The sequence below is a fragment of the Phacochoerus africanus genome, chromosome 13 (genome assembly GCF_016906955.1).
Source record: "Phacochoerus africanus isolate WHEZ1 chromosome 13, ROS_Pafr_v1, whole genome shotgun sequence".
In the NCBI taxonomy this organism is placed as follows: domain Eukaryota; kingdom Metazoa; phylum Chordata; class Mammalia; order Artiodactyla; family Suidae; genus Phacochoerus; species Phacochoerus africanus.
Window position 1 is genome coordinate 39,237,127 of NC_062556.1, and position 17,819 is coordinate 39,254,945.

Below are 17,819 nucleotides of genomic sequence, written 5' to 3' on the forward strand. Positions count from 1 at the left end.
GGAACTCCAAGATTGAAGTGACTTTTAACACTGCTTCCTGACTTCTGCTTCCCAAGGATAATTAACAGCTATAACAATAATCAAAAATCAACATCTGTTTCTCTCTGTAGAGGACAAAACACATGCATCAACTTATATGACTATCATCTATCAACCAGAGGGTGATATTAACATTTATTTCTCTTTACTGATGAGGACACTGATACTCATATAAAGTTTTACAAAGTGTGTGTAAAAATAAGTTATTTAACAGTATGACTTGATTCAAACTGTGGTAGGACTTGACTGTTAATATTGCCTCAGGTATGTCTTGGACACTTTACCTCTTTTTTCCTAATACATTTATAGTGTCAATTTACAAGTCCCTCCATTCCCAACAAAATGGCTTTTATTTAAGAATAATTTGTTATTTTACTGAGGTTCGTGCTTTTTTCAAATTATTTTAGAATATTTTTCTGGGTGATAATATAATCCTTTAAAGAGAATATGTTTTATTCTAATATCTAAAACACAGAAATAAGATTTAGGATTTTGGACATACATAAAGAATAGTTCCATAATTTCTCTGCTGATTTGACTTGTGGGTCTATACCGAAATTATTATTATTATTTTATGGGTACACCTGTATCATATGGAAGTTAACAAGCCAGGGGTTGAATCTAAGCCACTGGCTGCAATTTACAAGGTAGCTACAACAACGCTGGATGCTTTAACCCATTGCATTGGGCTGGGGATTGAACCCACACCTCCACAGCTAATTGCTGAAGTTGGATTCTGAACCCACTGCAAAGGGAACTCCCAGAATTTTAAATAAACTTATTTTCATTCTACTTTTGCCTTTAATGTAACAAGGAGCACTCTGTCCATTTACTTGAGTTGTTTATATTTTATGAAATTTAAAATTTTTTTATATCTACATTAAAGATCTATTGTATATCTGGCTTATGATATATACATGGAAAGTGATCCCAGTCTTTCACGACCAGCAGATTTTTGTTTACAGTATTTTGCTTTTGACACTATGAATTCACACTATTCAATCTGCAGCAAAGTCAAAAAATTCAACAACGTTGTTGTTAACTTCCTCATTAGACCTGTACCAAGTTGTAAAGAAAATGAGTCAATAACAATATGCCTGAATGTGTGTATAGCTAGTAGAATCCAGGCAAAAACCTAAGAGAAAAAAGCAAAAATCTTATTTTTAAGAGCCCATGGAGTGGGACTACAGCTGCTATCATAACTCTTTCCCTTAGTTTATTCCTCCTGACTGAGGAGACAGTTTCAGTGCCTAATGCCGCACGGCCCTCCTTGATGGTAGCATACCTTGTTTGCTAAAGTTGTCATCTCAACAGCTCTAAACCACATGACTTCTCCCCTATGTTATTTCATTTTATGTCCCATAAAAAGCACAATGAGAAATATCCTAGGAGCCAGAGCTTTTACTTTTCAACCATAATGTTCAGTTTTATAACATCGTTAGGCTTCTTACAGAAAAATAATCATGTGGGCAATGTGAATCCACTTCTCATATTGGCTTCGGCATTTCTGAGGCCCAACCAAGCCATCAGAATTACAGCTATTTAGTGATTGATGTAGACGACTAGGCCATTGGGCAAGGGGAAAAAAAATATGTACTAACTGCAAAACTCAGAAATCACACAATGTCAGTATTACAATAGTAGGATCTAATACTAAGGAATGTTTGACCCCCCTCCCAACAAAGAGAAAGTTATCATTTGAAACCCAAACAAAGTAGCTATAAGGGAAGTTTAATTTTATCAGTTAATTAAAACTAAATTTGATTCATTTAAGTTGTCCTCACAAAAACAAAATGGTCAGGAGTTCCTCTTTGGTGCAAAGGGTTAAGGATTGGGCACTGTGACTACAGCAGATTGGGGGCTACTATGGCTTGAGTTCGATCCCTGGCCCAGGAACTTCCGCATGCCACATGGGTGGCCAAAAAATTTTAAGTAAATAAAAGAGCAAAATTGTCAATTATAACCTCAGGATTCAGAGCTAAACAAAAACACCTGGGAATATCAGCGAGCATATAAAAATATGCTAATAATTTATCTGAAAATTATCATTTCTTGCTTCTTTCTCATTAGGAGACCAACACACCAATTTAAGTTCTGAAGATTTCCAGGGATTCCAGCCCCTGCAGTCAATACTTGCCTGCAAGTATTACAGACAGTGGGCCCTTATGAATGGGACTGTCAGTCATTAGATGACATTACTATCTAGTTCCAATATTATTTATGCAACTTATCTTGGTAAATTTACTTTCTGGCTTTAGGGAGTTTGGAAGACAGGATGGTAGAAAAGATACCATATATGGAATGGGCATGTTTAGTGAATAAGAACTGTTTAATGGAACAAGAATTTTCTTCTCTTCTGTTCCATGGATTCCTATTGACTACAAAAATGCACTTGCTAACATAATTGAAAATATTTATACTCTACTAATCTACACCTGCAATATTGAGTCATAGGAAATCCACTGCCAAGCAAGCACTCAGAATTGTTCCTGGGTATTCAGGAGCAGAATAGGATATTCCTAAGTAATATCTGTAGCAATCATAGGCTTGAATTCAAATGATGGACTAGGGAGAATACTTTGTGAAAAAGCATTTCAGTCATTCTACTATGTACTTTTCATATTTCAATGTCACCTTCCTGTGACCTAAAAATTTTACCACAAAACCCTTCTTGTTGGTGTTATGATTTCTACCTCCAGGCTGGAAGTAGTTCATATAATCTAAATAGCTCTGCTAACAAAAGTATAGGTATGTTTTAATAAGGGGAGGAAAGAATGAAGCCGACAATTATCGAAGGCATTTCAGATGTTCTACGTTGTAGATATTTTACAGCATTTAATTCTGATTATTAGTCTTAAAAAATATATCTTTCTTTATACATGATGGGAGCAAGATTAACTTTCCTAAGGTGACAGAGTTGACATAAGAATTCCAAAATACAAACCTATGTCTAGTGTTGCCTATAAGAAAAGACCTCATGCATTCTTACCTTATTTTTTGTTTTGCCTTTTGGTTTGCTTTGCCTGAATAAGCAAACTTAATAAAACAGTCATGAATTTCTCTCTACACCCCCCCCCCCCCAATATGTAATGCCAAGCCAGTTCTTTGGACCACAAATCTCTTCTAATTTCCAAATCTTACGAATATTCTGAATTCCATTCTTGGGAAATCTAATCCTTTAGGTGTCTCATCAATTTACCTTCCCATCCCAGAATCTGGCCAAAATTGCAAACTGAAATCGGGAAACAATAATATTTTAAGAACTGAAAAGCAACCCTGAGTTGAAAATCAAGTTGTCTCCCTCAGCTGATGGGGAACCTGGGAAGAATTTGGCTCTCCTATGACATATACATTTTGATTTAAAGGCTTGAGGGTTTTTTCCCAAAGACAAATATTTTTTCAAATTGTTTTGTTCATTTTTACCACCTTCACTGAAGCATGAATAGCACAGAAGTAGGCATTAGTCTTTGGCTTGTGTGTGATTCAATCGACTGTTACTTGCATTCCAATTACTCACAGAGAGCATGGAATACGCCTGTGTGCAAGAAGTGTTTCAGAGTTTCTTAAAAAACTATCTACGATGGTACAAAATTCACTTGGATTGGACATGAACTACCCCAGTTTGGATTTGGACTTGAGGTGTTTTTTAGTTAATACTTCAAAGTCACAGATTATTTAAAATTATTACAAGACTCAGAAAAAAAAATTCAGTCTTATCTTTAAATAAGGTGAGATAGGGAGTTCTCATTGTGGCTCAGCAGTTATGAACCCACCTATTATCCATGAGGACATGGGTTTGATCCCTGGCCTTGTTCATTGGGTTGGGAATCTGGCGTTGCCATGAGCTATGGTATAGTCGCAGATGCAGCTTGGATTCCACATTACTGTGGCTGCGGTGTAGGCCAGCAGCTGCAGCTCTGACTTGATCCCTGGCCTGAGAACTTACATATGTCACTGGCATGGCCCTAAATAGAAAAAAAAATTTTAAAAAGAAGGTGATATATTTAAGATCCTTAGGGTCAGTTCATATGTACACGTGGGATGTGTGAAATAGAAGAAAAATAATGTTAAATAACACAGCCCATGATGGCATTCTCAGTTAATACAGAAGAGAGGAAGCATATTTGACCAAGATAAAGCAGTATTAAATTAATATCACTAAAACAACACATTTTACTAAATTCTGCCTCTGCCATGCATAACTGTGTAACTTTAGAGGCATGATTAGCTTTCTTCCCTTCAGTTCACTTTAATGGACTCTTCGTTGGGAAGATTAAATGAGATGATGTTCCTAAAGCAGTTCTCGTGGTACTTGTCACCGACTGAATCTTTGTCACCAAGGAAATGATTAGTTCTTTTTCCAGGGTAAATGAAGCTAAAACAAGGTATCAGACAATATCTTATTTATCATGAAGGGTTGGGTTTGTAATATAACAGCACATGGTCCAAAAAACTGCAGTTTGCACTTTTATCCTCACAAAAAAGCCACATTTAAATAGAAACTAAATACCTTTTACTAAAAGACAAATCTGATTCCCCCATGCCAAAGCTGAAGCTGTAGTTACCAAAGACCAGTAAGGAACAGAATGTTAACCTTTATATTTATGCATGCTAAGGGAGTTCCCTGGTGGCCTAGCAGTTGAGGATCTGGCATTATCACTGCTGTGACATGAATTCAAGCTCTGGCCCAGGTACTTCCACATGCCAAGGGCACTGCCAAATATATATATATATATATGTATATGTATATATATATAAACATCCTGTAATTATGCACACTATATTGGTAAAGATGAACAAGCACATAATAGTCAAATTTTCTTTTTGCCAAAACAGCTAATATATAGATATACATATATATATATACACACACACATATATATCATAAAGAATCAAATTTCCTAAGTATTATAACAGATTTTAACATATTCTGGGGGAAAATGTACTTAACATCTGCTTAGGATAGCCATTAATAAAAAAATCAATGTACAATAAAGTATGTATGCATGTGCCTGTGTGTGTATGCCTGTGTACGTGTGTGTCTGTGTGTCTCTGTCTGTGTGTCAGTGGGAGTGTTTTCTTTATTGCATTTTCCTTATCAGTTCATAGTACTACTGTTCCTGTTTTAACTAGATTATCATATAGAAACACAACAAGCCAAAACCCATAAAATTCTACTACATCATTTGAAAAACATTCTATTTCCTAGAACCAAAAAAGTTTCAGAATTTATTTTAAAATATTCATTTTATTTAAATCCTGTCTCCCTAGAATATATTCTCATTGCGCCAACTAAGACGGAAAAACTGAATTTATTTTTCTGTAGATGATTTCCCCCTAGATGGATATAGCTCTCAGCAATACTACAGGAATCCTCAGCAACTCAAGGCCTAGGATCCTGATTAATTACACATTTTAAAAGGCAAATTTTAGATTCTGTTCATGTGTCTTTAACTGCTCTTACCAGAGATTCTCTTTTGCATCATTGGCTAAGGACCATAATAGCATAAAATGGAACAACTATATTTGAGACAGTAGTGCTGTAGATTTTGTGTTCTGCATTATTTATCCCTTTCTAGCTTTCTTTCTCTTTTAATAGTAAATGTAAAAAGTATGTAAAGCTCTGGTGTGGGATGGTGATAGTGAGGGAGGCTGTGCTTATGGGAACAGTGGATATATAAGAACTCTTTGTACTTTCTGCTCAGTTTTGCTGTGAACCTAAAACTGTACCAAAAACCAAAGTCTATTTTTAAAAATTATGTAAAGTTAAGATGAGAAGAAAAATTTTCAGTACTTTGCTTTCATTATCAGATGCATGACTGCCATGATTTTTTAAATAATTTAGAAATTTTAGAAATTGGAATATTTTCAAATATAAATGCATGTTTAACTAAAAGTTATCCTGTTCATTTCTCTTATTTCACTTCATTTCATTTAAGAATATTACCTGTATTACAAAATTAATGATCAATAATCTTAGGGAATGATAAATTTGAAAATATACCAATAAATATAAGGCATGCAGAATATTTTTAGATGAAAAAACATTTTTTTTTCCTAAGCTGTTTACTGTTAGAAAAAAGGGCCTTATAATGTGAAAATAGTAATTAAGCCTTTTAGGAAAGGGCTTCTGCAAAAATTTCTAATCTACCATCAAGTGAACTTTCTGTTCTTATAACCATTTGGTACATGGGTACTCTTTTCGGTAAAGGAAAAAAAGTAATTTAATTTTAATTTTAACATCCTGGGACCCACACAAAGCAAATGTGTAGGCTAAAAAGCACAGTAAATTCTTGATAGAAGGAAAAACTACAAACAGAACTTATGAAAACAAGGAACACAACCAAGAAGAGCTAAATAGTTTACCATTGTAAGGAAACATTATCAGATAAGGATTTCCTAGTGCTACATAAATGTGCTAAGTACTTTTTAATTAACTAAGCGCAAACAACATCCTTGTGAAATTGGTAAGTGTTTTCCACATTTATGAATAAAATATTTAAAAATTATTGCAGAAGGTAAAGTAGTTCTTTGGAAGCCAATTTCTTGAATATTTGGTTAGATACACACAGAATCACAAACACACAAATCAACACAATTAATTTCTGATCCTGAAACATATTACTAAAACACTAAAAATAGTATCATCACCAAGATTAAAAGCAGATAAAACAAGTAGCAGAAACAACAATAACACAAGACACAGGAGGAATAAATGACTCTAAAAAAAAATTAAATAGAGCTGTAGAATAATGTGCAATACATACATAAATATTACCTTCATCATGTCAGAATACATGTATCATCTCTGAATCATAGTATTCTGTGAGCATTCATATCTATTAAATAATGGGACTAAGTGATCTTTGAAGTATTACCCAATTCTGTAATTCCATGCATTTAGGATTAAATAATATAATCTCAAAAAAAATTTAAATGCTTAGAGAAAATGGCTCTTAAAATTAAGTGAAATTTTTCTAAATCAGAGTATTATATTAATGATGGTCTTTTTCAGCCTCCTAAATGTAGTATCATTTCTTTTAACTTCTTATTATAAATAATGTAGCTTATTGTCTACAATTACTTTTTAATTATTTATCTAAATTCTGTTTTCAGTTAAATTTATTTAACTTAAATTTTCTTTAAACTTTATAGCTTACATGGCTACCTTAGGCCAAAAGTGCTAGAATAAAGGAATTTAAAGAGAATACCAAAAGGAGTTTGAGATAGAAAAAAAAATGTGTATTTCCACAACCTGCTCTTACTTGATAGAGTAGGCTTGTTATCCTGGGGTGAGAGGAAAGGATGGTTAAAATATGTTTGTTAGGAAATGCAAATAAAGAGGCTGGCATATTGCATAAAAAGAAAATAAACCAATGTAAGTGATAAAGTAAAAAAGTCAAATAAAAAACAGCCGTATAATAACGAGACAACCGATTTGTGACTAGAAGGTTGGTGGTGGTGGGTAGACTAATTGTTCTAGTTATTTCTAGAAGGGAGACAGATATTTATAAAACACAAAATATTTGCATGAAATAAATGTCATGTCAGGTAATTCTTTGTAAAGACTGATCTCAAGTTGGACCCTCTGAATACAGAAATTTACACCAAAATCTGTGTATTCATCTTGTCATATCTCTCATGCCATACATTCTAGTCAATTAAGCCACAAAGTCATGACGGAATGGAATCAATTTACATACACCTGGAAGTGCTATCAATACTGTGGTGGCTATAAGGCAGAGTCTTTAGAACTTTAGCTTGATGCTCCAGCCTTCCTGTCTTTGGTCATGGGAAAGATTAACGGGAACTCGCCAAATAGATTTGGTTTGACAGATCTAAATGACCGTATCCTCTACACCCTTCTTGTCAGGTAAATAATATGGCCCATCTGGAACCATCAATTGAAGTCAAGTCGATGAGGTTTTGAAAATCTGTCACTCAATTTGTAAAATTTCAAATAAATGAGGTAAAGATCAGTGACTTCCAATAGTAAAATTTATTTTAAAATCTAACCATAAATATCTAATTTAAGGGAAAGTACTATAGACAGTAAATCTGACCTTTTATCCAGAACATTCTAATTCAAACAATGTAAAGAAATAACTTTCTCTAAATATTCTGAACATGAGTTTATGATGTTTTCAAGCGCACTTCATCTGACTAGACTGCACAGCGGGGAGAGCACACTCATCTACAATGCATTAGACAAAGCAGAGGCTCTCGGGTGAAGGCCCTGTGGAGAACACAACAGGACGAAGGAGAACTTAATATGAGGGGCTGACACTACAGGCGAGATGACATTCACACTTGTACCTGCAAAGGGACAGTGAGTGAGGTGTCTCTAAGGATAATAAGTTAGAAATACGCTTCAACCCTTCATCTAGCTTCTTCCTCTAACACAGTTTAAAAGTAAGCTTGACACCTTGTTCTATTGCCTGCACTTATCCTCAGGTAATAAAAGAGACAATGAAATATAATAATGGGTCGCTGGGCTCTATGGCACTGTATAACATCTATCCCATACCTCTGGGAGTTCAAACACACTCTTCCTAGTGATTTTAAATCACTGAACTGCATTTAAAAAAAAAAAGAAAAGAAAACATTAGAGTAGACCTGTCATGAAGTCTCTGGCTTTTGCCCCTGCCTCTGAAGTGGCTAACATTTTCATTAGCACGCCTTCTTTTGGTCCCTGGAGAACTAGACAGGGCTTCAGCCATTATTGTATTTTAGGTCAGCTGACTCATATCATAGTAATTAATTAAATTACAACTCTCTCGGCTTCTTTTGATCCTCATTGTACTATTGATGAAGAAATAATTGTACACATGGTATTAATAAAAATAATAATGAGTTAATTTTCTGAGAGCTCAGTAGATACCAGGGACTGTTTTATTTCGATTATTGAGATTTTACTTGAAATGCAAGTACTACTTTATTAAAGTACAGCCTGATGAAGTACAGGACATATTTCTATCTTTAATTACATGTATGTAATTAAGGGATACTATTAATTTCATGGAGGAATTCATATTAAGACACTGCACAAATAAGTGCCAAAAAAAAAAATCACAGCAGTTTGTATCTTACCTTAGCTTTAACCAAAAATTCTTCCAGAAAGAACCTTTTAACAGTTCCTTTCTTCCTCAGACATATTTTTCACAGTCTGATTTTTCTCTCATTCTTTTGCTTACCATCTTCTAATATCAGCACGCACTTTGAGAATTTATCTTTACTTGGCTGTTTACAAATTCCTCTAAACTGTTCATTCCTTTTCATCTTCTTTAGCTGAGGTTGAACATCTGGACCTTAGGCTGTTCACAGACTACATCTATGGAAAAAAAGCCTCTAAAGAAGTAGCACAATGAAAAGTACAGAAAGAGGACCAAGAGAGAAAACTGCTGGGAAAGAAATGTAATCACTCACAAAATGGGTACATTTCTCCAGAGTGCAAAGTGCCGCAGGAATGGAATCTCCGATTTACCTCTGAAGGGTGTCAGCTGATGCCTAACCGAGTCCATCAGACTGGAAAAGCAGGGCCTGTCAGCAGAAGCCAAGAACCGTTGACATCATGTCCTCTCAGCTCCCCAGAGCAATGCTCTTCCTCACCCATGTGCGCCGCTGCTGCCATCCAGCACTGGAGATTTTGCTTATAAAATGAAGCAGCAAACACCAATCCCTACCTCTTATTCTTGCTTTCAGAAAGAAAACACTTTAGAAGCCATCTGATTATAAGCAAGAGTGTTATTATCCAAAAAGTGTAATTGTGACATGTACTGTCACATAACCATCAGTCACTGAACCAGTTTCGGTACAGCCAGAAAAAAGTCAAGGGAGTATATTTTACATGAGGGTAGCAGATACACTTGGATTTTATATTTTAGCTTTCTCTCTGAGATCCAATGCAATAGCAATTTCATACAAAATAGGATTCCTTAGACAACTTAAAAAGCAGGTTGCCTGTGAAGTAGAATATAAATGTGCCTCACCCATTTAGCAGCCTCTAAATATGTATACACATACTCATGTGTATATGGCTTTGTATATATGTATATTATCAATATATATAAATGTTTAGTATATATACACACACACACCTGTAAGTTTATTCATAGAACTGAAGATGTAAGTCAGTGTTGAGCCTTGTAACTCCAAAATGTGGTAAGGATTTTTTAATTTGTTTTTTATGTTGATGTAAAATCCTAATTAATATTTTTGTGTATCAGTCAATAACCCCAGAGTGAATAGTCTATTGATTTTAATTCTCGGTTTATGTTATAATATCTTCAGCTATGACGCAGTTTTCTCTGGGGTGAACATCAATGAGTGACATTTAAGGAAAAAAAAAAAGAGTAACAATAAACAGTGGATAACCAATACTGTTAAAAGGAATATCAATGCTTTTTAAGAATGGAATGGTATGTCTCTGTGGAATAGCAATGCTGTTAAGTAATTGAGAATTTCTAAATCTCCACAATATCTCACTCAGTCCCATTTGATTTATGTTTCTATGGCAGCCATTTTATTTATGTCATTTTCTATAAGACTTTTCTATCATAAAAGGAGAGATTAGTTCTTTTTCAAAAGTCATTCTCTTACATTAAAAGATCGAAAAATCCAAAGTTCCCTTGTGGCCCAGCTGGTTAAGGATTTGGCATTACTGCAGCTGTGGTACAGTTTGCAACTGCAGCACAGGTTCATTCCCTAGCCAGAGAACTTCAGCATGTGAACATGGCCAAAAAAATCTAAAAATTGCGGAGTTCCCACCACGGCTAAAACTAGGAACCATGAGGTTGCGGGTTCCATCCCTGGACTTGCACAGTGGGTTAAGGATCCAGCTTTGCCTTGAGCTGTGGTGTAGTTAGCAGACATGGCTCAAATCCCACATTGCTATGGCTACAGCTCCGATTAGACCCCTAGCCTGGGAACACCCATATGCTGCGGATGTGGCCCTAGAAAAGACCAAAAAACAAAAAACAAAACAAACAAAATCTAAAAATGGCAAATCTTCCAGAACTTTAGTTAAAATACATTAAAAATGAAGTCGGTAAGGAAATTATGCAAGTGAATAAAACTTCTAGATTGGCACTCAAGCCTTAACTCTTAGCAGCTGCAAACCAAAGTGATTATAGACTTTGTACACAGGCAGGTGAGACTCCTTCCTTAGTTTCTTGGGTTTTGCAACTTTTAAGATCTTTTTGAGCCTCAAAGACCTCATCTAGAAAGTAGGTAAACCACAACCACAATTCAATCTGAAAGTGGAATGACGAACAAATGTAATACACTAACATTCAAAAATATTACTAGTGTTGACAATGTGATCTAACGTTTGCATTTTTACATGTAAAATAATAAAACCAAAAGTGATGAGATCAAAATAATCACTTTCAAATAGAAAAGAAATATACTGACCACCCAAATTATCACCTTTGTGTATCCTTCATATCTCTCAAAGTAAACAAAAACACTTCTAAACCTTTCTTTTCTACCTGGGAGAGAGGTGCAGAGGAGATATGAAAATGAGATTCTAAATTTAACCTAAAATGTTCAGTAATGCAGAAGGACAGATATTCTGGGAAACAGAGATAGTAATGAGACCTGAATTATTGAATATAAAATATGTTATAAACCCACTATACCACTGAAAGAGTAATTGACAGATGAAAGTGATAAAGCAAAAATAATAGAAACAGAGATTTGTATATACATGAAGTTAGTTTATAATTAAACTGACAAAAAAAACATTAGTTTATTAAATAGCACATGGGCAACTGATAAATTTGCTTGAAAGACAATATTGTTATATTCTTATGGCTTCTCATATATAGGAACAATGCACTTTAATAGTTATTAAAATATAAAGGAAAAAGTACAGGTGAATATTTACCTCTCTAAGCATTAAGGTAAAGAGAACAACTATGAAAGAAAAGAGATAAGCTCCACTACACAAATATATTTAAATGTTTATAAAATGTTGCAAAAGGTAAGTAAAAAACTGGAGGAAATATTACAGTATATGACAAAGTGTTGTAGACATAATATGTTGGAATTTTAAAAATTAATAAAAACATAATAAAAGATCTGGAAAAATAAAATCCTTGAAAATATTCATAGATTTAAAATATCAAATACCGCCATGTATGTGACAAGGGTTGGAGAAGTAGACACCCTATTCTTGCCTTTTGGAAGACTAAATCAGTGGGATTGCTCTGCAGGTGAATGTGACGATAAAACACTGAAAAATCTTTAAAAAATTTTATATTGTAATTCAATAATTCTACTTTCAAGAATTTATTTATGAGTCATTCTTAGAGATGCCTACAAAAGGTGTTCCCTGTATAATAATTAGTAGTTTGTGGAACATCACAAAGATTCCCGACAACTTAAATATGCAGCATTGAGATTGTAAACCTATAAATTCAATATAATTTCAAATGTGCTGACAATATTAGCAATTCATATTGATTGTCTTCAAGTGGCAGAAGAACAAGTGCTTTTCTTTTCTTTTTACTTTTCTATATTTTCCTAATCTTCTACAGTAAACCTGTATTAGTTATATGGCCAGGGAAAGTATTACAAATTATGTAGAAACAGAAGTGATGTGTGATGGACAGGGAGAAGGATGATTGAGTTTGCAGTCAGAGAGATAACGTAGGAGGGTTATGGATTGCTCAGGGACTTGAATGCCTGTCTGAGGAATTTCTGCCATTGCCTAGGCAGTAGGGAGCCATTGAAGTTCTTTGAGCTGGGAATTCACACAGTCAATTTGATGGTTATACGCAATGCTAAGTGAACTATTTTGAATCTTGTTGCAAAGACGCCAATTGCCATAAAATTACAGTAGTTAAGACTGTAGCTGGAGTTTCATGATCTTAATGTAACATCAGAACTTTCAAGAAAATCCAGTACACTTCACTAACACGTAGTTTTCATACGAGATGTTCAAAGTAAGGCCTTGCTGTCAACTGCCATAAGATGCAGCAACATTTTAAGTGTTGCGTTCCTCTCAAGGTTTTCTTGAAAATGATGGCATCAGGTTCACGTGATTCAGAAGAAAAATACACCATAAGAACCTCATCTGAAATCTGGGTCCTGGAGTTTTAAACATTCCATACTGAGTTTAGGCTAGATTTCACTATGAGGATAAAAGAAATGCAAAGGCCTGTTGTTCTAACTAGGCTGTCCATGCATTGAACTGCTGGAACTCAAATATTTCAGAATTCTATGGCAAAATAATAAATTCACATGGCATTTTTAAAGAGCCCTTAGATACTTAGGGCACTGTCAGATTAGCTGTTTCAGTGACTGGAGCTGTTATGACACTCCCCCTGTGCCCCTTCTTTTAGAGCCACCTTCACTCCTAGTTACAGTATAGGTTTTAAACTGATAATAAATTTATCTAACATGACACTGCCCAAATGATCCCTTTGGATTACTAAATTATATTTGGGGTGAAAAAAGGAGTTCCAACTGTGGCACAATGGGATAGGTGGTATCTCTATAGCACTTGGATGCAGGTTCCATCCCCAACCAAGCACCCCAGGTTAAAGGACCCAAAGTTTCTGAAGCTGCAGTGTAGGTAGCAGCTACAGCCCAGATTTGATCCCTGGCCCAAGAAATCCATATGCTGCAGGACAGCCAAATACATAAATAAATAAATCAGTAAGTAAAACCTGGTTATACAATGAAATGGTTTTAACCTGTAGGATCCCTGTTTTTCTCTAAGAGAATCCCTAATCTCCTTTTTCAATCAATTCAACTTCACTGAACTAAAATCTACTCTTCTCTAAACATTCTTTTGAAACTTCCTTCGTAAGACCGTCTTACTCCTGAACTTAAATCCTCTCGCCGCTCACACTGCTGTGTCTACAGTCACATATTTTGCCACTAACTCTTTCAAAACTGAAACTTTCTGGCTTTGGAGTTCCTATTCCATTCATTCAGTATCCTCTATTTCTTTTCTAAGAGTTGGATTACAAACTGATATGGAAAGATCATGTGGATCATGGCAAAAATCCAAAAATACAGAGGATTGTTCTGTTTTTGTTCTAAGAAAAAAAAAAAAACAAGAAAAGTGGAAAATCTTCCTTCATTAGTCAGTAATTTAGTAAATTGAAATAATTCTATTGTTCAAAGGAACCCTAAACTTTGGAAGTAAAAACACAAGAAGCAGAACACTTTATTTTAGACTATAAAAGACCATATTCTTTGGCTATAGGTTTTGAGAATTGCATTCTAGATTACTGGAAAAGACTGTGTCACTGACAGGAAAGTTCTGAAATAATTTTAACAGCAAATCTCTGTGTACTCAGAGATGAAGTGAGCACGTGAATTAACTACTGCAAAACTTGCCTATATGTAAAATAAATATTAAAATTTGAAAAAGATATTAAAATGTGATACTACTATTTGAAAGAAAAGCACTATGATAATTCAAAATGATCTAATTTTCCAGATTAAAAGCAGCCTCCTTAGAAGGTAGTACAAAGAGGAATGATGCAGCATCTTTCAAACCTAAAATAAATTTTTTGTCTTTTTTTTTCTTTCTTTTTAAAATAAATAGCCTTCTATTTTCTTCTCAGCCATTAAATTTATACATATCTGAAGAATAATATTTCTTCAGTTCTGAAGCTTGTATTTTTCACTTTTGCTTGAATTTACAAGCCCAAGAGAAGTATATTTAGTTTATCATATATGTAATATTTGATTACTTACATCATTAAAGTGGTAGTATGTGATATGGAGAAAGACATTTTGATAGACTTTGGAGTCAGCTGGAACCTTCACCAATACTCACTTGACCACTAGGACAATGATGCCATTGTCCAAGTCACCCAACTTTTCAAATCTCTGTTTCTTCATTGGTAAAATAAAGATAATGCTATTAGAATTGAGGAAGATTAAGTATATAAAGTGCCTCACAGGTGGAAAGGGGTCAGTAAAAGTACCTTTGCTTGTTTCAGAGTTACTGTGAGAATTAAACTCGGTAATGTATGAAAACTCCTGGGACTTTGTTTTACTTGTGATTACTGTATACCCATTTCTTCATCTGTCCAATGTACACATGTTAAGTACACAGGTGACCCTTGAACAATATGGGTGTGAACTGAGTGGGTCCACTTGTATGTGGAATTTTCTCAATAAATATAGTATGTGTATTTTCATTTTACAAATCTTTAAATTAACTATGTTTGGGACAAGTTTACACTAAATTCGAAATCACAATATGTGCAATCAAAAGTACTAGGGGAGTTCCCGTCGTGGCACAGTGGTTAACGAATCCTACTAGGAACCATGAGGTTGCGGGTTCGGTCCCTGCCCTTGCTCAGTGGGTTAACGATCCGGCGTTGCCGTGAGCTGTGGTGTAGGTTGCAGATGCGGCTCGGATCCCGCGTTGCTGTGGCTCTGGCATAGGCCGGTGGCTACAGCTCCGATTCGACCCCTAGCCTGGGAACCTCCATATGCCGCAGCAGCCCGAAGAAATAGCAAAAAGACAAAAAAAAAAAAAAGTACTAGGTTTTGAGTCCTGATTCTATCCAAACTCTTTCAGCTTTTTGTTCTTGGATGAGTCATTTATCAATTTTTTTTTTCTTTTTTTCCTGAGGTAGATTTAGCTGCCTGCAGATTTCCCACTATACAGGGTTGGTGGCCCTAACCCCTGCATTGTTCAAGGGTCAAATGTATCTATTTTGTGCTAGATATTTTAAGAGCTCTGTTAAAAGAGTGAGTTTGTTTTTTGTTTTTTTGGGTATTTGCGGGTGGCGGGGAGCATGCCCGCAGCAGGCAGAAGTTCCCTGGCCAGAAATCAAACCAGAGCTACAGCAGTGACAACAGGCCACAGCAGTGATAACGCTGAATCCTTAACTGCTAGGCCACCAAGGAACTCCAAGAATTAGTGTTTTATAGAAAATATAAGATAAATAGAAGACCATCAAAGTTATCTTAAACATTAACTGTATTTCTGAACTTGGTCTGTATTTAATATAACAGAGGATTATAGCATCTTTAAGTGAAAAGAAGCAGGTTAATTATAGTTGTGATTATGTCATATTTTATGGTGAAAGTTAATTTGGCCATATTATAATTCTAATTTTAATATGGTATATTATGGATAATGTAATTCTGATTCAATATATTATCTTTCAAAAAATAATTAAATGATACACATATCATTTACTAGTAATCTGATAGATAATTATATGGAACTGAAGATATGTCATAATAAGCAATGCATAATGTTTTAAATCAAGACAATTAATGGGAATGAGGCAGATGGGCTCAAAAGGCACCTATGCCAAAGCAATGAATAACCTGATTTTTCAATTTCAAGACAGAAAAAAATTCCAATATTCTGTAATAGGCTATATGGAAAAAGAATCTGAAAAAGAAATGATATGTATATATGTATAACTGATTCACTTTGTTGTACAGCAGAAATTAACACAAAATTGTATATCAATTATAGTTCAGTAAAATTTTGAAAAATAAAAAAAAACTCCTACTTCAAGACAGTAATAAAATTCATTTTTAGAGGAAAAGTTAATCTCCATTTTCACATTCTCTTATATAGCATATACCCCGATGCAACATTTATTACAGGAATAAGGAATAATCCATAAGGATATAGTGGACTGATTAAATTCACATGTATAAATTTTTTTAAAATCACTATTTCTTTATCAAATAAATCGACAGTTTTAATTAAGATGAGTATTATGTTAAATGAGTGGAGACAAGAAAACATTTTAATAAATTTGAATAAATACACTCTGATTTTATTCCAGTGAATGCATGTTTAAGAAAATATGCATTGTTTTCAATTTTAATAATGTTATAGAGTAACATTGCAGTATGAACCTATAAAGCAAAACAATTAATTAGACCACTAAAGTATTTTATCATAATCTTAACAGTTCAGCTTGATCCCATTGCCACGTCACATTCAGTCAATTTTAGTCGAAACTGTGTGGCTTATTTGAAATGAGATAAGAGGTCTTAGTTCAATGTCTGTTTAAAATAAAAAATACATGCATTTTATAAAGTTTTCTTTCAGTAATAACTAACTACCTGCAAACTCTTACACAGCTGTAACTTTACAGAGGTAATGAAGATTCATCATGTCTCACAAGAAAAAAAATCAAAAATGATTTTTAATTAACTGAAAGAGGGTTCTCTAATTTTGCCACTTTTTTTCCTTCTTGTATACTTTCCCACCTTCTCCCTACTTCAGGTCCACAATCTACCAGTATCTCACCCTCTATAATCTTGATTTATTTTGAAGTTCTCTTTTGCCAATGGGAGTGAGGTAATTGCGTATTATGAAAAAAATCAAATTCATTCTCCTAAGTAAGCCAATACTGTAGCCTAATCATGTAGTTTGGCATATTTCATTTTTAAAATGCATCTGTCTTCAATTGGTATGCTTACACAAGCAGCCTGAGTCTGGACCTCTTCCTTCTTCATAAGCACATGTAAACCTTCATCACTGATTTTTAAAAAGGTTTCTCTAAACTATGTCTAAGACTTTCTAACCCTCAGAATATTTATACTGCATATTTCAAAAAATTCTCTATAAAATCCTAATATTTAGTATCATAATGACATAAGAATTCTTTCAATACTCATCTCCAGTAAGGCTAAATTGACTTTCAGGCTATTTTAGAAATAGTGAAATCTTTTATTTGAAAATAATTTGGGGGGCTAATTCAAAAAGCTGGTTCACATATTTAGTTTATTTCTCTATTTGGTTTTAGGACAGGCTACTTTACATCTTTAAGCTT

General features: G+C 34.3%; 1 protein-coding gene across 2 annotated transcripts in view; it reads right to left on the bottom strand.

Moving 5' to 3' along the window:
- The window catches only part of PCDH9 (protocadherin 9), a 941,799-nt gene that overhangs the window by 802,153 nt on the left and 121,827 nt on the right, over positions 1 to 17,819 (bottom strand). The gene's annotated exons all lie outside the window — the stretch shown is intronic.